This window comes from Hyperolius riggenbachi, chromosome 3 (genome assembly GCF_040937935.1).
Source record: "Hyperolius riggenbachi isolate aHypRig1 chromosome 3, aHypRig1.pri, whole genome shotgun sequence".
NCBI classification, from domain to species: domain Eukaryota; kingdom Metazoa; phylum Chordata; class Amphibia; order Anura; family Hyperoliidae; genus Hyperolius; species Hyperolius riggenbachi.
This window is the reverse complement of record NC_090648.1, coordinates 109,890,742-109,911,415: the sequence shown is the minus strand read 5'-3', so window position 1 is coordinate 109,911,415 and position 20,674 is coordinate 109,890,742. Positions and strand designations below refer to the sequence as shown.

Below are 20,674 nucleotides of genomic sequence, written 5' to 3'. Positions count from 1 at the left end.
CGGTTGCTACCTCTGCAACCCCTATTGCTATGCCCCTGCCTCCCATTCATTAGCCTATAACTTTATCACAATGAACTGATCTATATCTTGTTTGTTCCGCCACCAATTAGGCTTTCTTATGGGGGTACATTTTGCTAAGAGCCACTTTACTGTAAATGCACTTTAACAGGAAGAATAAAAAAAAAACGGAAAAAATTCATTATTTCTCAGTTTTCAGCCATTATAGTTTTAACTACTTGCCGACCAGTGGATTTCGGTCTGATCTGTGCTGCGTAGGCTCTCCAGCCCGCAGCACAGATCAGGTTTTAGCCAGGGCGATCACACTTACCCCCTTTTTTCCCCACTAGGGGGGGGGGGGATGTCCTGCTGGGGGGGAGGGGGTCTGATCGCCGCCGGCTCTCTGCGCTTTGCAGGGGGGGGGCTCTTCAAAGCCCCCCTCCGCAGCGTTTTCGGCGCTCCGTCCCCCTCCCTCCCTCTCTGAGCTGCGCAGGACGGATATCCGTCCTGCGCATTGTAGAATAGGCTTCAGCCTATCAAATGACGGTGATCCCCGGCCAATCAGAGGCCGGGGATCGCCAATCTGCCTTGTGGCGTTGCTGTGCAGCAGCGCTGTATGATGTAAACAGCGGGGATTTCTTCCCTGCGTGTTTACATTTTGCCGGCGAGCCGCGATCAGCGGCTCTCCGGCTGTTCACGGAGACAGCCTCCATGAATGGACATGGAAAGGCCGTTCGAACAAGCGGCCATTTCCATGGAAACCCGCAGACGACCAGTTTACGCCAATCGGCGTTAGCTGGTCGTCAAGAGGTTAAAATACATGCCTCCATAATTAAAACTCACGTATTGTATTTGCCCATATGTCCCAGTTATTACACCGTTAAAATTATGTCCTTATCACAATGTATGGCGACAATATTTTATTTGGAAATAAAGGTGCATTTTTTCCGTTTTGCATCTATCACTATTTACAAGTTTAAAAAAAAAAAATGAAATATTTCATCTTTACATTGATATTTAAAAAGTTTAGACCCTTAGGTAAATATTTACATGTTTTTTTATTGTAATGTTTTTTGTTTTTTTATATTGAACATTTGATTTGGGTAGTTTTGGGAGGGTGGAATGTAAACAATAGATTTATAATGTAAATGTGTGTTTGAGTTTTATTTTTTTTACTTTTAGTTGTAGTTTTACTTTTTTGCCACAAGATGGTGGCCATGAGTTTGTTTACATGACGTCACTAAGCGTAACATACGCTTAGAGAGACGCATGGGGGACGCTACAGCCAGAAAAAGCGCAGCTTCCGAGAGAAGCTGTCGCTTTTTCAGTGGGGGAGAGGAATCAGTGATCGGGCACCATAGCCCGATTCACCGATTGCCTGGCTAACGAACCGCGGCCGGGAGCACGTGATCGGCCGCGGGAGCGCGCATGGTTCCTGGACGTAGTTTTTACATCCAGGAACTAAAAATAGGTTAAAAAAAACCCTACAAACCAACCACCAGTTAAAAACAGCTATGTTTAAAGGGACTCCGAGCTCAGCGAAAAAAGTAAAGTTGTACTCACCAGGGTCTTTCTCCAGCCCAGTGCTGGTCGGGAGGTCCCACGCCGGCGTCCTGGCTCCTCTCCTTCACCCCGCTCCGGTATGGCTGACAGGCCGCAGCCCGGGCGACACTCGGTGGAGTGTCGGGCTGCAGCTTCCGCGTATGACGCGGATTACGTCACACGCCGGCCGCCTCGCGTCATCACGGCGGCCGGCGTGAAAGTACTGCGCATGCGCGCTTTAATCGCGCATGCGCAGTACTTTCACGCCGGCCGCCGTGATGACGCGAGGCGGCCGGCGTGTGACGTAATCCGCGTCATACGCGGAAGCTGCAGCCCGACACTCCACCGAGTGTCGCCCGGGCTGCGGCCTGTCAGCCATACCGGAGCGGGGTGAAGGAGAGGAGCCAGGACGCCGGCGTGGGACCTCCCGACCAGCACTGGGCTGGAGAAAGACCCTGGTGAGTACAACTTTACTTTTTTTGCTGAGCTCGGAGTCCCTTTAACCACTTCAGGTAGCAGGGTTTTTACCTCTTAAGGTTCCTGACAATTTTGGCATATCAGCTGTATGTAGAATATCGGACACTATTGATACAGCAATAAATCTTTTAATACATAAGCCATCAATGTGATATACATTTTTTTTTTATTTTTTTTAGGACAACCTAGGCTTTCTTTGGTTAATATTTTTTCCAAGTATTTTTTAATTTCACATGAACTGCCACTTTTTTTCAGGTTTCCCTTTTCCCAATCTCTACATGACAAGTGCCACAGTTGTAAAACATCAAAATACACGACTTGTCTCGTTCTGGTTACAACAATACCATACATGCCATATTTCATCACTAGTTGGGCATGTAACGTACCATTAATTACCGCTAGCCTGTGCATCTGTAACAACTGCATGCAATCGCTAGGGAACACGTTTTTGGGACACCAGTATTGTATAGATGCATTGCTAGGAAACATCTTGATGCATCTATATATAGTGTTGATCTCTAAGCTGTCGCCCTAATGATCGCATATGACCGCTATGGGCAGCAGCCATTACATTAAAAGCCAAGTATAGGCGACACAGGGGTTTATTAGTCTGGTAGGGGTTGAAACTTAAAAAAAAAAAAAAAAATTAAAGTGACACCATTAAAAAACAAAACAAAACAAAAAAAAAAAAACTTGCAGGCGCACGTGCATGAGCGATGGGAGCGTCCTTCTGCATTGGACGTGCTTTGTATGTCCAGGAAGACAGAGAGGCACAGATATGGATGTACAAGAGCCTGTCTAATCCACCCTCATCTTCAAGTAGGCACAAGTGTAATTTGAGCTTTCAGCTGTGTCAGCGCACAAATTCCACAGTTTTGGCAGACACAGCTAATATGTAAACACAGGATCTGTTTCCATGAAAGCAGGAAGTAGACACTCCATATTTATTGCAGGAGTTCTGTAACCTGTTACAAAGATATGTTTCTTTTCAGTAAAGATTATGCTGTTGCTTTTCTTTAAAGGGAACCTTAAAGGGCAACTGAAGTGAGAAGAGTATGGAGGCTGCCATGTTCATTTCCTTTTAAACAATACCAGTTGCCTGGCAGCCCTGTTGGTCTGTTTGGCTGCAGAAGTGTATGAATCACACACCAGGAACAGGCATGCAGTTAATCTGTCAGATCTAACAATTTCAGAAATACCAGTTGCCTGGCTGTCCTGCTGATCTCTTTAGCTGCAGTGGTGGCTGAATCACACACCTGAAACAAGCATGCAGCTAATCCAGTCTGACTTCAGTCAGAGCACCTGGTCTGCATCTTAGAGACACAGGATCAGCAGGAGAGTCAGGCAACTGGTATTTTAAAAAAGGAAAAAAAATCCATGACCTACTCAGTTTAGGTTTCCTTTAAAGTGTACCAGAGCTGAAATAAAGTAAAGATTTTATACATACCTGGGGCTTCCTCCAGCCCCATGCGCACAGATTGCTCCCACGCCGCCGTCCTCAGTCTTCTGTACTGGGTCCCGTCACTTCAGCTAGTCGCAGCCAGTCTGCGCAAGAAAAGTGCACCCTCTTCGTAGCTCTCTGCATCAGACTGGCTGTGACTGGAGGAAGTTACGGGACCCGGTACCGGCGATACAGAAGACTGAGGATGGTAGTGTGGGAGCGATCCATGTGAATGGGGATGGAGAAAGTCCCATGTATAAAACCTTTATTACAGCTCTGGTTTCCTTTAAAGCGGATCTGAGATGAAAAACTAGCTACAAGAAGTAACTTGTCTATATATCTTATCTAAAGTTTAGATAGTTTACACAGCAAATCTAACTGCAAACAGCTTCAATAGTTTATGATTATTTATTCCTGTGATACAATGAGGGCAGCCATGTTCTGTTTGTCACATTGTCACAGGCTGAGGGCTGGAGATGCTATCAGCTTGCCTGTGTGTAAATTCAGTCCCCACTCCTCCCTCCTCCCCTCAGCCTCTGAAAATTCTGGCTAGTAATCTCCTTCTCCTGCCCAGACTGAGCTCCCATAAGCCCTTGCTACAGTGCCAAAGCACTCTAAAAAGCTGTGGGCAAGGCTTGTTTAGTTTATAGGGAATTAGAGTATTAAAACAAAGCAAGTATTTGGCTTGAGGAATGCCCTATAAACTATATGAAAGGAACACAATTATGCAATGAGTAAAAGTTTATCTCGGATCTACTTTAAGAGCAGAGAGGAAGTTCAGAGTTCAGATGTACTTTAAGAACAAACCTATACCCCATCTTGTTCAATAACCTGTGGCCATCTGTATTTTTAATCAGCCTTTCAGAGCAGATTATACAGAAAAGTGAATATATACATATACACATTTTAATGTATCACATATTGCAGTAAGTCTCAGTTTAGTTAATACTGTGCTTTATTGTACAAATGGAAAGAGGGGACTCAAGTATGAATCCAGTGATCTGAGGCAGCGTTGCAGGGTTACAGAGAACACAGGAGACTGGAATTCCCCCTCTTGGCACACTGTATTGTTCCACATGCCCACTGGCCTCGCAGCTCTTCACCCTCCGCTCTCACCACCTTAGCCTCCTTTTAGGGGAGACGCAGCACATCGTTCCTTCGCAGCTGGGGGTGGCCCAGTGTTCATCTCCTCATATGGAAGCTTCAGCTCACAGTAGACTACGGCACAAAGTCTTTATTATTTACAACTGGAAAGGAAAGAAGCTGCAGCAGTGCTCTGCACAGAGACACTCGTCGTAGGGCAACTAAAAAATAAATACTAAAAAAAGAAAAATCACCAAAAAAGAAAAATAAAGGACAAAATATACAAATAAGACCTGCTCTGCAGGTAATACTGGAAGAAGATTTCACAAGAGTCCTCTCCCAGGGAAGTCTGATAAGCGCTGCTCTGCAGGTGAAGCTGACAGCAGCTAATGAAACATACTTCACAGTTCCTTTGTTTTCACTTCTCCCGAAATCTGCTGGTGGCAGTATGTGGGTTGGGGAAGCCTCACTCTGCAGGTACCCATCTTGGCAGAAGAAGAGCTCATGATGGTATTTTGCAATCACAAAACAACAGGCTTCTTAGAAGGGGGGCTGGCGACAACACGTTTCTTTCTTCTCCTTCTCCTGAGGAAAAAAATAGCGCATAAGTACGATTACAAAGTATGATAAGATTGGCATGTTATGAAAACTGTACACTGCATACAATTATTGTACATGAAAGCCTTTATTTACCATCTCAGATTTTTCAGAAAGGTGAAAAGGGGACTATGCTGTTACACATATAATTTTCTTTGGAAAAGTAAGATGCAGGACTCAAGGATACATTCAGATACAGGGAAAACAAAAAGTTTGCTTTCTTAAAACAGAACGAATTTGCGATAATACACACCTCCAGAACCGCTGGAACGTAATGATGTGTCAGCTTGTTAATTTGTTCAGAAACAGGACCAGGAAAGCTTTCTTTAACCACCCTGGCGTTCTATTTATTTTGCCAGGGTGGCTGCACAGTTTTTTTTTTTTTTTTTTTTTTTTTTTTAAATCATGTAGCTAGCCTAGCGCTAGCTACGATTCCTGCTCCTTCCCTCCCACCCTTCTGATCGCCGCCGGCGTTCAAGCCCATCCAGAAATCCCGTTCTGAACAGGATTTCCTTTAGGGCTTCCCCCGTCGCCATGGCGATGATCGTGATGACATTAGACGTCATCGGGAGTCCCGATCCACCCCTCAGCGCAGCCTGGCACTGATTGGCCAGGCTGCGCACGGGGTCTGCGGGGGGGCCCTCTTTCGCGTCGGGTAGCGGCGCATCGGCGGCGATTGTTAGAAACACGCAACAAGCAAAGTGCTTGCTGCGTGTTAAAAAATAAATAAATCGGCCCAGCGAGGCCTGAGCTGCGCCCTCCGGCAGTCATTGACGAGCTGAGCTCGTCAATACCGCCAAGGAGGTTAACCTCCCTGGCGGTTTATGTATTTTGCCAGGGAGGCTGCAATGTGGTTTTTTTTTAATAAAAAAAAAAATAATATTTCATGCAGCCAACTGAAAGTTGGCTGCATGAAAGCCCACTAGAGGGTGCTCCGGAAGCGTACTTTCGATCGCCTCCGGCAATCGAAAGTAACAAGATAGGCCGCAATGAGCGGCCTATCTTGTTTCGCTTTCCTCGTCGCCATGGCGATGAGCGGAGTGACGTCATGGACGTCAGTCGACGTCCTGACGTCAGAGCCGCCCGATCCAGCCCCTAGCGCCGGCCGGAACTGTTTGTTCCGGCTGCGCTGGGCTCGGGCGGCTGGGGTTACCCTCTTTCGCCGCTGCACGCGGCGGATCGCCGCGGAGCGGCGGCGATCGGGCAGCACACGCGGCTGGCAAAGTGCCAGCTGCGTGTGCTGCTTTTTTCAGAAACGAAATCGGCCCAGCAGGGCCTGAGCGGCGACCTCCGGCGGCATACCCAGAGCTCAGCTCGGGATTACCGCCAAGGAGGTTAAAGAAACTGATGGAACTATTTCCAGACTTTCACATTAGAGGATGAAAGAGGAATACAAGACAATCGCTGCACACTGTCACAGCATGCCACAGACCGAGAGGAACATAAATAAATGAAATTTAAACCTAAAAAGGTCTACAGAATGCTTATCCATTGTACCACACCCTTCCATAGTCTCCATTTCCCCTATGCTTCGGCAAGGCTTGTATAAATCCTAGTCATGCCAATAAAGCCAAAAAAAAAAAAAAAAAAAAAAAAACTGAGATCCGGCTCCCCCCAGGACCTGTGGAAACACCTATCAAAGAAGTTTAAAGGACCCCGCCCTCCCTCAATCGTCAGTGCATCTGAACGTCAGAAGACTAGAAACACCAAGATAAAGTAAGAAACTAGACACCTACAAGTGACTTACATACCCTGTGATCCTGATTAGCAGAAAGGTGCTGGACAGGAAAGGGAAGGGTTATAGACGTTGTCCCGGATGACAACCAGAAACTCCATTACCGTTAGGTCTAATAGGAGTATTTCTCTAATGTTCATCAAGGGATAGCCTGAGAGATAGACAAGAAGTCTTTAGTACAAAAGACTCACCTAGGGAGGGACCTCCACCTGAAGCACCTTTCTGCCAAACGACTGGTCTTGTTGAGTCAAAACATCCACTCTGTAATGCTTGATAAAGGTAGATGCATTCAGGGGCGTAGCAATAGAGGGTGCAGAGGTAGCGACCGCATCGGGGGCCCTTGGGCCAGAGGGGCCCCGAAGGGCCCTCCCTCAACTGCAGTATTAGCTCTCTATTGGTCCTGTGCTCATAATAATCACTTCTATAGATACTTTGAATAGTAGTTATCATTAACAAACTGCTCCCCATCCCCTTCTTGCACCTCTGACACTGTAGTTGCCATTGGCAGGTTTTAGTGCGCCGTATCATTTGTTATGTATAGAGTGCTTGGGGGGGCCCCAATGTAAAACTTGCATCAGGGCCCACAGCTCCTTAGTTACACCACTGGATGCATTTGACCATGTTGCCGCTTGACATATCTGGTGAATGGTGGCTCCTGCCCTTTCTGCCCATGATGTGGAAAAAAGAGCGAGTGGAGTGAGTTTTAATGTTATTTGGTAATGGACTATCACTACCCTCATAGGCTATAGTAATGGTCTGCCTAATCCATTTTGCAATTGTCTGCCTGGATGCCTGCTGACCCTTCTTTTTACCTGAAAATAAAACTAATAGATTGCTAGATTTTCTGAATTCTCTGGTTCTAGAGAGATAAACTAGTAAAGATCTCCTAACGTCCAAACAATGAAAGGTCTCCTCTTTAGACCCAGAAGGTTTGGAGCACAATGGAGGGGAGAATAATTTCCTGCGATCTATACAATTCAGAGGCTACCTCATGCTGGGTACACACTGAGATTTTCTGTCCGATTTACTGTTAGATCGATTATTTCCAACATGTCCGATTTGCTTTCCAAACGATTTGAGAATTTTCCGATCGGTATCCTATTAAAGAGAACGGAAATCGATCGGAAAATTCCCGAAAATAGATCGGAAAGCAAATCGGACATGTTGGAAATGATCTAACAGTAAATCGGACAGAAAATCTCATAGTGTGTAGCCAGCATTAGGAAGATAAGACGGGTTTAATCTGAATCTCACACGGTCAGGACAAATAATTAGAAAACTATCCTTAATGGATAATGCCTGTAAATCACTCAATCATCTTGCAGACGTGATAGCGATGAGAAAAGCTAATTTGAGCATTAGAAATGTAATGTCAATTTTGTCTATGGGTTCAAATGGAACTTTCGTAAGGCTGTTAAGCACTAGAGACAAATCCCACTGCAGAAAGATCTTTTGTTAAACTGGAGTAGATCTCTGTAACGCTTTGAAGAAATTCCTAACCAACTCCTCCTGTGCCAAGTGCCTATCTAACAGTATAGACAAAGCCGAACACTGAACCTTGAGAGTAGAGGCCTGCGCGGTTCCACTTTTTCATACCCGCACCCGCGACCCGCTTTCTGATGAATTTGATACCCGCAACCCGACCCGCACAACCGCTACCCGCAACCGGCCCGCTACCCGCTTTTTTACATTTTCTTCTAAAGTGCACATTTTAAAGTAACATTTACAGTAAAGTAAGCAAAAGACACAGTCAGAATTAACTTGTTTGTTTTCACTACCCACGACCCGCACCCACACCCGCAGGCCGCTACCCGCACCTCGCTACCCGCACCCGACCCTTAAATCAATTCGGGTACCCGAACCCGACCCGCGTTTCGGGTTACCCGCGGGTACCCGACCCGCTGCAGGCCTCTACTTGAGAGTGCTAGGAGCTAACTTCATATCGAAACCATCCTGGAGAAATTCCAGGACAGAACTGGTTAAATCCTGATCCTTGCCATGTGAATCACACCATGATAAATAAACTTTCAGATAAATCTTTTGAGTTACAGGTTTTCTACATTTCATTAACCTGCCTGGCGTTCTATTAAGATCGCCAGGCAGGCTGCGGGAGGGTTTTTTTTGAATAAAAAAAAAAAATATTTCATGCAGCCAACTGAAAGTTGGCTGCATGAAAGCCCACTAGAGGGCGCTCCGGAGGCGTTCTTCCGATCGCCTCCGGCGCCCAGAATAAACAAGGAAGGCCGCAATGAGCGGCCTTCCTTGTTTTGCTTATATCGTCGCCATAGCGACGAGCGGAGTGACGTCATCGACGTCAGCCGACGTCCTGACGTCAGCCGCCTCCGATCCAGCCCTTAGCGCTGGCCGGAACTTTTTGTTCCGGCTACGCTGGGCTCAGGCGGCTGGGGGGACCCTCTTTCGCCGCTGCTCGCGGCGAATCGCCGCAGAGCGGCGGCGATCAGGCAGCACACGCGGCTGGCAAAGTGCCGGCTGCGTGTGCTGCACTTTATTTGAGCCAAATCGGCCCAGCAGGGCCTGAGCGGCAGGCTCCGGCGGTACTGGACGAGCTGAGCTCGTCCAGACCGCCCAGCAGGTTAAAGTTTCAATAACTTTTTCTGAAAGACCTGTCTGCCTCAATATTTCCCTCTCAGGAGCCAAGCTGCCAGATTGAATAACTGAGGTCTGGGATAATTTAGAGGACCCTGGATTAGCAGATCTGGACGGAGTGGTAGAGGCCAAGGAGGTTGCAATGCCATTCTCAATAGTGTCACATACCATGGCCTTTTTGGCCATTGGGGTGCTATCAGGATAAGATTTCTTTTTTTCTCTTTGAAGTTTTAGAAGGATCTAAGGAAGTAGAACTGTTGGGAACTGGGAAGGCGTAACCGAGACCAAATTCCCACGGAAGACTCAGTGCATCCAATCACAGAGACCTGTGGCGAGAGAAGAAACGCTCCAGTTTTGCGTACTTCAGGGATGTGAAGAGATCCATCTCCGGTACCCAGAATTTCTCTCAACATCTGGAAAACTTCCGGATGGAGTTCCTACTCTGACTGGTTCATTTCCTGACGGCTTAAAAAAATCTGCTTCTACATTAAAGGGACCCTTTTATATGGATCGCCGACAAGGACAGAACCCGAGGCTCTGACCAACTTAGGATTTCCGAACAGAGAGTCATGAGATCGAATGACCTCGTCCCTCCCAGTTTTGAAAGATAAGCCACAGTCCTGATATCTGAAAAGATCAACACATGATTCCCTTCTATCAGGGACTGAAAAGCTTTTTGAACTGCCAGAAGTTCTCTGAAATTGGATGACTTCCTGCTTATGGACTGAGGCCAACTCCCTTGTGCACGACTGCCCCTGGCTGTAACCCCCCAGCCCCAGGAACTTGCATCCGTAAATATTTTTACTGGATGCATGAGTCTCCAAAAATGACCCCTGTTCAAGTTTTGACTGTCCAACCACCATGGGCGTCGCTAGCCCTATTTTAGGGGGGCCGTGCCCCCCCAACATGTCCTGGGGTGCCCCCAATTTACAAGGGTGCCCCACCGCTAGGATCTGGAGGGTATGTATCTGCTGCTGCCCTGCCGCCTGCATACCCACTATTCAATGCTGGAGTGGAGTGCAGAGGGGAGAGCCCGAGGTGAGGGAGACGGGGGACTGTCCCCACCGACGTGCTACCAAGCTCTCTCCTCATCCTGCGACCCCTCCAGCCAACCAAAACGGCCCTGTGCGGGCCTTGCTCAGAATTTCTGCAGGTATTGGGGGGGGGGGGGGGTGTTAGCGATGACCATTTATGCCCCTGGCCTGCTACTGACTGTCAAGGTAAGGGGGGGCGCGCCTGTCACTACCTAACCTGGGTGTCCCCTGTCACCCACTACCTAAACTGGGGGCCTCCTGTCACTACATACACTGGGGGGGTCCCTGTCACTACCTAAACTGGGGGGCTCCTGTCACTACATACACTGGGGGGGTCCCTGTCACTACCTAAACTGGGGGGCTCCTGTCACTACCTAAACTATCCAGGCCAGCCAGCCCAGCATCATTGTCAAAAAGGCCACAGCATCACCACCAGTCAGGCCAGCATTCAACCAGCCAAGCACAGCCCAGCATTAACCTCCTTGGCGGTAACCCCGTGTGTGACACGGGGTAAACCGCCGGAGGGTGCCGCTCAGGCCCTGCCGGGTCAATTTACATAATTTTCTTCTTCAAACACGCAGCTAGCACTTTGCTAGCTGCGTGTTTGGTCTGATCACCGCCGCCCATGCGCCGCTACCCGCCGTGATACAGCCCCCCCCCCCCACATACCCCTTGCGCAGCCTGGCCAATCACCGCCAGGCTGCGCTATGGGGTGGATCGGGACTCCCTGTGATGTCACGACGTCGATGACGTCACTCCGTAATAGGCTAGCTACATGCTTCCTCTAGTGACGCGTCATTAGAAGCCGTCACTAGAGGAAGCCGCACACAGAAGCCGGAGGTCTGCAGTCCACGCGGGCATGATGGAAGAGGCAAGAAGCTGCCGCTAAACACCCGGGGGGCCAGACCTCACAAGGGGAGGGGGCGGAAACACCCGGGGGGACATACAACACAGGGGAGGTAGCGGAAACACGCGGGGGGGGGGGGGGCCCGGACACATGCGGGAGTCAGAAGGACCATAGCGGGGACTTAAGACACGACAGCTGACATAGTCGGGGGTTACAAAAGAGGCAGAAGGAGGATGCACACAGGCAGGGAATCCCCGACATGGCGGCGGTTCGTATCGGCGAGTGTTCGGAAGTCGGGGATTCCCTGCCTTTGCCGTATAAGACCCATTTTTTGGGGAGAAAAAGTGCGTCTTATACGGCGGAAAATACGGTATGTGTCTCATGATTGCTAAATTTGTCTTGGGGGCCTCACTATTGCTGTATTTGTCATGTTGGGGGCCTCACGATTGCTGAATTTGTCATGTTGGGGGTCACATGATTGCTAACTGCGAGACTATGGGAAAAGCTGAATCATCATATGAGACAATAGCATTAAGGCTAGTTACACACCAGGACGTTGCGTTTAGGGGACTTTATAGGGCACATAACGTGCCCCTAACGCAATGCCTGGTGCTCTCTGGTGTGGACGTCGGAGTGAGCCGCGTTGTGCAGCTCACTCTGGCGTCCGTGATGCGTACTCTTGGACGCATGCGGCATCACGTGGTCCCGCCCAGCCAATCGCCGCACAGAGTGGCCGCTCCAGGAAGTAAACACTGCACGTCACTGAGTGCAGTGAATATTAATTAGCCATGTGCCCGGCCACTCTCCCCTCCTCCCCAACATGACTGAGCATGTGCAAGCAGTCTAACGCGGCTTAGCCGCGTAGAACGCACAGCATGCAGCACTTTGCTGCGTTACAATGTAACGCAATGTGGGCAGTGTGAACAGCCCACTTGTGTTACATTGCTGTGCGTTGGGGGAGAGTTACAGGCTGCACTAACGTGCGCCTGTAACTTCCCTGTGTGCAAGAAGCCTAAACCTACTTTTTTAGCTTTTTAAAATAGAAAATAAAACTGGGAGGTTCAAAAAAAGGGGAATACATTTTTTCAGGAGTAGGATGGATGAAATGGAAATCTTCACAGTTTATTTTCAATAATCATGTAGAAGTTAAAACGTTTGGCAACAGCAATTTAAACTAAATACTGTACACTTTGCTTTTGGGACTGCAGTTTGGGCACTCGGCCTCCAAAAGGTTTGCCACCACTGTCCCTAATCTAATGTCCCACCATTGCTAGGTCCATGTAAATTTGTCTCCACACCCACATTCTGGTCCATGGCCACACCCATTTTTCATCAGGTGTGCGTAGCGCACAACGTAACCCTCATATTTTTGGGCGCGCTAGCTGCAGTGTGCGGATCTCTGCCGCCTACAGTATGTACAATATATATCTCGCAAGCAAGCCGACCCGCATATAAGCCGACCCCCCAACTTTTACCAGAAAAAAAAAAAACAATGATTGACCCTCATATAAGCCAGGGGTAGGAAATGCTGGCCGAGTGAACCCCTCCAGTGTGTCCCAGTATAGCTAGTATAGTGCCCAGTATGGGTAGGTAGTGCCCCAGTATCGCGCCAAGTATAGCTAGTATAGTGCCCAGCATGGGTAGGTAGTGCCCCAGTATAGTGCCCAGAATAGGTAGGTAGTGCCCCCCCCCCCCCACACACACACACGGCCGCCATTGCCATTACCTTAGCCGGGGCCGCTTCCTCTATTCCCCTCTCCTGCTCGCTCGTAACTAATTCACAGCAGCGCTCTCCACGGCTGCTGTGATGATGAGGCAGGAAGCAGGAGAGAGTGCGGCTTCCTGTAGCGGCGATGTGTATCGCTGGTTACTATGGGAACAGCTCTCTCTCTCTCTCTCTCCTGCCTCATCACAGCAGCCGTGGAGAGCGCTGCTGCGAATTAGTTGCGAGCAGGAGAGGGTGATCGAGGAAGCGGCCGCGGCTAAGGGAGCCGCGGACCACATGACTCGCAAGCAAGCCGACCCCCCCAACTTTTGGGCCACTTTTTGGGGGTCAAAAATTCAGCTTGCTTGCGAGTATATACGGTAAGCTGTTCTCTAGTGCCTGCACTGTGTGCTGATCTACCTCCAGTGTGTACAGTATAAGGTGTTACTCTGTACCTTTACTGATTTTAAACCAGCTGTATTGTATGCTGATCCCTGCTACTTTCAGTATGTACAGTATTGGCTGTAAAGCCTGGTACACACATACAATTCTGATTAGCCAATTTTAGCTCTGTTCATCAAATGCATGGTCTGTTGGCCCACTTACTGCATGGGGGTGGTAAAATTGGTCAGTGATTTACTAATCAAAAAAAACAAAATTCTACATACATTGTGTGCGTACACGTACATATATACAGTGGTGTGAAAAACTATTTGCCCCTTCCTGATTTCTTATTCTTTTGCATGTTTGTCACACTTAAATGTTTCTGCTCATCAAAAACCGTTAACTATTAGTCAAAGATAACATAATTGAACACAAAATGCAGTTTTAAATGATGGTTTTTATTATTTAGTGAGAAAAAAAACCTCAAAACCTACATGGCCCTGTGTGAAAAAGAAAATTGCCCCCTGAACCTAATAACTGGTTGGGCCACCCTTAGCAGCAATAACTGCAATCAAGCGTTTGCGATAACTTGCAACGAGTCTTTTACAGCGCTCTGGAGGAATTTTGGCCCACTCATCTTTGCAGAATTGTTGTAGTTCAGCTTTATGGGCTGGAACCCACAGGAGCGCTTTTGGCAGCGTTTTGGCAGCACTGCGATACGCTAGCAGTTTGCCAAAACGCTGGGCTAATGTTAATGGATGGGGCAACTTCCACAGGAGCGTTTGCGTTTCCCAGAAACGCAAACGCAGGACCTGCAGCATTTTGGGAGAGTTAGCGCTTCAATGTAAAGTATTGAAACGCTAGCAGAAACGCTCAGCAAAACCTAAACTGAGCGGTTTTGCTAGCATTTTGCGGTTCAGCACACTGTAACAAAATGAAAAATAATTCACAGGACCAATCAGGATAAAAACGCAAAACGCTACGCACCCGCTGGGCAAAAAAATACAATGTTGCAAAACACGACCAAAAACGCGCATGAATCCGCTTGCAAACCGCTCAGACAAAACGCTAGCGGTTGCGTTTTGCGTTTGCTGATTTCAGTGGGTTCCAGGCCTATTTGAGGGTTTTCTAGCATGAACCGCCTTTTTAAGGTCCTGCCACAACATCTCAATAAAATTCAGGTCAGGACTTTGACTAGGCCACTCCAAAGTCTTCATTTTGTTTTTCTTCAGCCATTCAGAGGTGGATTTGCTGATGTGTTTTGGGTCATTGTCCTGCTGCAGCACCCAAGATTGCTTCAGCTTGAGTTGACGAACAGATGGCCAGACATTGTCCTTCAGGATTTTTTGGTAGACAGTAGAATTCATGGTTCCATCTATCACAGCAAGCCTTCCAGGTCCTGAAGCAGCAAAACAACCCCAGACCATCACACTACCACCACCATATTTTACTGTTGGTATGATGTTCTTTTGCTAAAATGCTGTGTTACTTCTACGCCAGATGTAACGGGACACGCACCTTCCAAAAAGTTAAACCTTTGTCTCGTCGGTCCACAAGGTATTTTCCCAAAAGTCTTGGCAATCATTGAGATGTTTTTTAGCAAAATTAAGACGAGCCTTAATGTTCTTTTTGCTTAAAAGTGGTTTGTGCCTTAGAAATCTGCCATGCAGGCAGTTTTTACCCAGTCTCTTTCTTATGGTGGAGTCGTGAACACTTACCTTAAATGAGGCAAGTGAGGTCTGCAGTTCTTTAGATGTTGTCCTGGGGTCTTTTGTGGCCTCTCAGATGAGTTTTCTCTGCGCTCTTGGGGTAATTTTGGTCGGCCAGCCATTTCTGGGAAGGTTGATCACTGTTCCATGTTTTTGCCATTTGTGGATAATGGCTCTCACTGTGGTTTGCTGGAGTCCCAAAGCTTTAGAATTGGCTTTATAACCTTTACCAGACTGATAGATCTCAATTACAGTACTTTTGTTCTCATTTGTCCCTGAATTTCTTTGGATCTTGGCATGATGTCTAGCTTTTGAGGTGCTTTTGGTCTACTTCTCTGTGTCAGATAGCTCCTATTTAAGTGATTTCTTGATTGAAACAGGTGTGGCAGTAATCAGGCCTGGGGGTGACTACAGAAATTGAACTCAGGTGTGATAAACCACAGTTAAGTTATTTTTTTAACAAGGGGGGGCAATCACTTTTTCACACAGGGCCATATAGATTTGGAGTTTTTTTTCTCACTAAATAATAAAAACCATCATTTAAAACTGCATTTTGTGTTCAATTATGTTATCTTTGACTAATAGTTAACGGTTTTTGATGAGCAGAAGCATTTAAGTGTGACAAACATGCAAAAGAATAAGAAATCAGGAAGGGGGCAAATAGTTTTTCACACCACTGTACATATACACATATACAGACACACACACACCTGTCAGCACTGATCAGCAGCTGGCAGGCTGAGTGCAGGGGCTCACAGTTACAGGAGCTTGCGCCAGTCAAATCTAGTTGTTCCTCAGAGATAACACATATATATGCACGTGTTAGAGGCTTAACAGAGCCTTTCTGCCGCCGCCATCCTGCATTAGGCGTTCGGCAAGAAGTTAAACCAAGGTTTTACTGTACACAGAATAACCTATATCATATTTGAATACGTTTTAAAGTACACAAACTAAAATAGCTACACATAAGTCAGATTTTTTGGATCAGATTTGTAATGATAAAGAAGAAAAAGTTGCTTTACTCAGGGCTCTTTCACATTAGACAACGCGTGCAGGAGCCGTTCTCCTGCACGCGTTGAATGGCTTGCCGTTCGGGATGCTGCGGTGCGACGCAATCAGCTGCGGAGGACCTTATTCACCCGACAGGAAACGTTGCCTCCAATGCACCGAAACGCAGCGTCGGGTGTGAAAGGTAAAATGTTAGTCTATGGAGTAAAACGCAGAAAAAAGGGCTCTAGTTCGAAAGAGCCCTGAAGGACTAGAGAAAACGATAAAAGGATAAGGGTCTAAAGCCAACAGTGAAGCATGGTGGTGCTCCTTTGCAGGTTACAGGCTGCATTTCTGGTCATGGAGCTGGGAATATGGGATAATGGTCTCCCAAAAATTGATAAGTCAACCCCCCCCCCCAAAAAAAACCACAAAAAAAACAAACACTAATTTAAACAATAGACATGTCTTCATATGGTTCTCCTGCACTAGACCCCTCACTTCCTTCCAGCTACCGTCCTATCTCCTTACTCCCTTTTGCATCTAAACTCCTAGAGCGTCTAGTCCACCAACGCATGACCCATTACCTTGACTCCAACTCCCTATTTGATCCCCTACAATCAGGATTTCGGCCAGGCCACTCCACCGAGACTGCCCTCACCAAGGTCGTCAATGACCTCACGCTTGCCAAGGCCGAAGGAAAATACACTATCCTTCTCCTCCTAGACCTCTCATCAGCATTCGACACTGTTGATCACTCCCTGCTACTCCAGTCACTGCAATCTGTGGGTATCCAAGACCGTGCCCTAGCATGGTTTTCCTCCTACCTCTCAAATCGCTCCTTCAAGACCTCCTTCAATGGTTCCTCCTCAACCTCCTTCCCACTTTCAGTTGGGGTCCCCCAAGGCTCTGTTCTTGGTCCCCTGCTGTTCTCCATTTACACCGCCTCCATCGGAAAAAACTCATCTCCTCTCTGGGTTTCAACTATCACCTATATGCAGATGACACCCAGATTTACCTCCATACCACTGACCTCTCCACCACCACCATGGAGAAGGTATCCTCTGGTCTCTCAGCTATTTCATCGTGGATGTCTGCCAGGTTCCTAAAATTAAACCTGGATAAGACTGAGCTCCTATTCTTCCCGCCCCGTGCTGCTTCACCCCCCACTGACCTCTATGTCACTGTCAATGGCACAATCATTCATCCAACCACACAAGCCCGCTGCCTGGGTGTCACCCTAGACTCGGCCCTCCTTCACCTCCCACATCCAAACCGTAGCTAGAGCCTGCTATTTCCACTTACGCAACATCTCCAAGATCCGGCCTTTCCTGACCCCAGACACTACCAAACTCCTTGTCCATGCCCTCATCATCTCCCGCCTGGACTACTGCAACTCCCTTTTGTCAGGCCTTCCTCAAAACCGCATCGCCCCCCTAAAATCCATCATGAACGCAGCAGCCAGACTCATCTACTCCTCCCACCGCTCTGTCTCCACAACTCCCCTACGCAAATCCCTTCATTGGCTTCCAATTCACTTCAGAATCAGCTTCAAGATCCTATGTTTGGCATACAAATCCTTACACAAGTCCTGCCCAACCTACATCTCTGACCTGGTCAGCAGATATACACCTGGCCGCCCACTTCGCTCCTCCAACGACCTCCTCTTAACCACCCCACGCATTTCGCACTCCCATGCCAGACTGCAGGACTTCACTAGAGCTGCCCCTATCCTGTGGAACTCTCTCCCGCTGCCCATCAGGCTCGCTCCCACCTTCAACACCTTCAAAAAAGCACTCAAAACTCACTTCTTCAAGGAGGCCTACATCAACTCAACACTACCCTAATCCTTTCTGCCAATAACTTCTTGATGCATCCCCTCCTTTTGTGTCACCAGCCCCTCCCTCTAGATTGTAAGCCTTTGGCAGGGCCCTCTTCCCTTGTGTATCATACTTGACTGTGTGCACTTTACCCAGAATTTGGAACTGGTAATTTTTTACCACTACCATTCCAGTTTATGATCTGGCATTGTACTATTATCTGCATTGTGTTGTGTATCTTATTGCTATTACCTGTATTGTTGTATCTATGTTCTGTCAACCCTGTTATCATTGTCTGTAAACCTATTTATTGTACAGCGCTGCGTAATATGTTGGCGCTATATAAATCTAATAATAATAATAATAATAATAATAATAATAATGTTATGTATTTGTAGGATTTTTTTTTTATTACATTCTGGTTTACTTACCGTATATACTCGCATATAAGCCGACCCGCATATAAGCCGACCCCCCAACTTTTCCCTGAAAAAACAGGGAAAAATGATTGACCCCCATATAAGCCGGGGGTAGGAAATGCTGGATTGGTGCAGCCCCCCAGTGTGTCCCAGTATAGCTAGTATAGTGCCCAGTATAGGTAGGTAGTGTCCAGTATAGCTAGTAAAGTGCCCAGTATTGCCAGTATAGTGCCCAGTATAGCCAGTATAGCGCCCAGTATGGGTAGGTAGTGCCTCAGTTTAGCTAGTATAGTGCCCAGTTTAGCTAGTATAGTGCCCCAGTATGGCTAGTAAAGTGCCCAGTTTAGTTAGTATAGTGCCAAGTTTAGCCAGTATAGTGCCCAGTTTAGCTAGTATAGTGCCCAGTTTAGCCAGTATAGTGCCCAGTTTAGCCAGTATAGTGCCCAGTTTAGCCAGTATAGTGCCCAGTTTAGCTAGTATAGTGCCCAGTTTAGCTAGTAAAGTGCCCAGTTTAGCTAGTATAGTGCCCAGTTTAGCCAGTATAGTGCCCAGTTTAGCCAGTATAGTGCCCAGTTTAGCCAGTATAGTGCCCAGTTTAGCCAGTATAGTGCCCAGTTTAGCCAGTATAGTGCCCAGTTTAGCCAGTATAGTGCCCAGTTTAGCCAGTATAGTGCCCAGTTTAGCCAGTATAGTGCCCAGTATGGGTAGGTAGTGCCTCAGTTTAGCTAGTATAGTGCCCAGTTTAGCTAGTATAGTGCCCCAGTATGGCTAGTAAAGTGCCCAGTTTAGTTAGTATAGTGCCAAGTTTAGCCAGTATAGTGCCCAGTTTAGCTAGTATAGTGCCCAGTTTAGCCAGTATAGTGCCCAGTTTAGCCAGTATAGTGCCCAGTTTAGCCAGTATAGTGCCCAGTTTAGCCAGTATAGTGCCCAGTTTAGCCAGTATAGTGCCCAGTTTAGCTAGTATAGTGCCCAGTTTAGCCAGTATAGTGCCCAGTTTAGCCAGTATAGTGCCCAGTTTAGCCAGTATAGTGCCCAGTTTAGCCAGTATAGTGCCCAGTTTAGCCAGTATAGTGCCCAGTTTAGCCAGTATAGTGCCCAGTTTAGCCAGTATAGTGCCCAGTTTAGCCAGTATAGTGCCCAGTTTAGCCAGTATAGTGCCCAGTTTAGCCAGTATAGTGCCCAGTTTAGCCAGTATAGTGCCCAGTTTAGCCAGTATAGTGCCCAGTTTAGCTAGTATAGTGCCCAGTTTAGTGCCCAGCGTAGGTAGTGCTCCGCCCCCCCGCCCCCGCTGCTGCTATTACCTGTTTAGGAAGCGGCCGCTTCCTAATCCGCGTTCCTCTTCTTAAGTGTCTTCTCAGAGTATCACAGCAGCGCGCCCGGCGCTGCTGCTGTGACGATGTAGAGTGCAGGAAAGAGCGCGGCTCCCTATAGCGGCGATCTGTATCGCCGTTGCCAAGGGAACCGCTCTTTCCTGCCCCCTGCATCGTCACAGCAGCAGCGCCGGGCGCGCTGCTGTGATACTCTGAGAAGACACTTAAGAAGAGGAACGCGGATTAGGAAGCGGCCGCTGCCTAAACAGGTATTAGCAGCGGCGGCCGGGGGGGAGCGGGGCGCGGACCACCCACCCACCCACCACTAGACCACCAGGGAAGATTCGCATACAAGCCGACCCCCCAACTTTTGACCCCCATTTTGGGGGTCAAAAATTCGGCTTGTATGCGAGTATATACGGTACATTTCAGAGTTTTTGGACACAGCAATGTAAAGTGCAATAATCAGTTTATAGAAGTGTAGTAATAGCAGAGTAACTCTGTTTAAGCTCACTTACTTGGTTGGTGGCGATACCATACATTTCCATAATATTGCATACAGGCAGAGCAGGAACATTATGAATATACCAGCAGCGATCAGACCTACAAAGACCATTATAAGGTTATTTGGCAAAGTTTAGCATGGAGGAGTGCACAGAACACACATAGTAGAATGCAATAAATTCTAATGTTTCTGCATTCGGCATCAGAAACGCTTCTTATATCTATATTATGTTGTAAATTGGTATGCAACCCCCACCCTCCCCGTGGTGCTTAGTCTAGGCCACTTAGCTGTGCAGTCTATATTCCTATTAAAGCATTCTGGGAGACAAGGCATTATTTTCACTGGCTTTGAAATTCTAAGAAACAAACATTCAGCGGAGCTGCATCTGACAGGACTAAAGATGTGGCCTCCAGTGATACATTTCAGAATAAAAAAACAGGGAGAAGAAATCAATCATTTTTCAATTGGCATGCAC

The 20,674-nt window shown here is 47.5% G+C and overlaps 1 long non-coding RNA gene across 1 annotated transcript; it reads right to left on the bottom strand.

The window, feature by feature from the left end:
- Nucleotides 1-4,394: 4,394 nt before the first annotated feature.
- Nucleotides 4,395-20,293, bottom strand: LOC137561105 (uncharacterized). Its single transcript, XR_011029872.1, has 2 exons — nt 20,213-20,293; nt 4,395-5,125 (listed from the first exon to the last, which is right to left on the bottom strand). It is a non-coding gene; the product is annotated as an uncharacterized lncRNA (long non-coding RNA).
- Between the last annotated feature and the right edge of the window lie 381 nt (nt 20,294-20,674).